This window comes from Monopterus albus, unplaced genomic scaffold, assembly GCF_001952655.1.
Source record: "Monopterus albus unplaced genomic scaffold, M_albus_1.0 scaffold236.1, whole genome shotgun sequence".
In the NCBI taxonomy this organism is placed as follows: Eukaryota; Metazoa; Chordata; class Actinopteri; order Synbranchiformes; family Synbranchidae; genus Monopterus; species Monopterus albus.
Genome location: NW_018128116.1, coordinates 196,956 through 197,285, shown reverse-complemented (window position 1 = coordinate 197,285; position 330 = coordinate 196,956). Strand labels below are relative to the sequence as shown.

At 44.8% G+C, this 330-nt stretch overlaps 1 protein-coding gene across 1 annotated transcript in view; it reads left to right on the top strand.

The window, feature by feature from the left end:
- maff (v-maf avian musculoaponeurotic fibrosarcoma oncogene homolog F) overlaps window positions 1-330 on the top strand; it is a 3,615-nt gene that overhangs the window by 1,507 nt on the left and 1,778 nt on the right. The gene's annotated exons all lie outside the window — the stretch shown is intronic.

Genomic DNA, 330 nt, shown 5'->3' with positions numbered 1-330 from the left:
GAAGGTCAAAAGATATTTTAGATTTCCAGACAAACAGTGTGGCTGCTCAGTAGCAGACTGTAGAGCCTTTTCTATCCTGTGTGCTTTGGTCAAGATGGAGATGAAATGAATGCAGCAAAAAGAGCGTAAGGTTGAAGTGCAGAGTCATTTTTTAAAATCAACTAATCTGTGACTCTGAAGCCCACAGCTAATTCAACCCTGAAGTGGGGGTGGGGGGGTGGGAGCAGCGGTTCAAGTTGGCCCACTTTGAGTTTGGACTTTAATCTCACATGACAACAGTTGTGAGTTGAACTTAAGAGGAGTGTAAAAAGTCCCCGCGCAGTCTGTGTG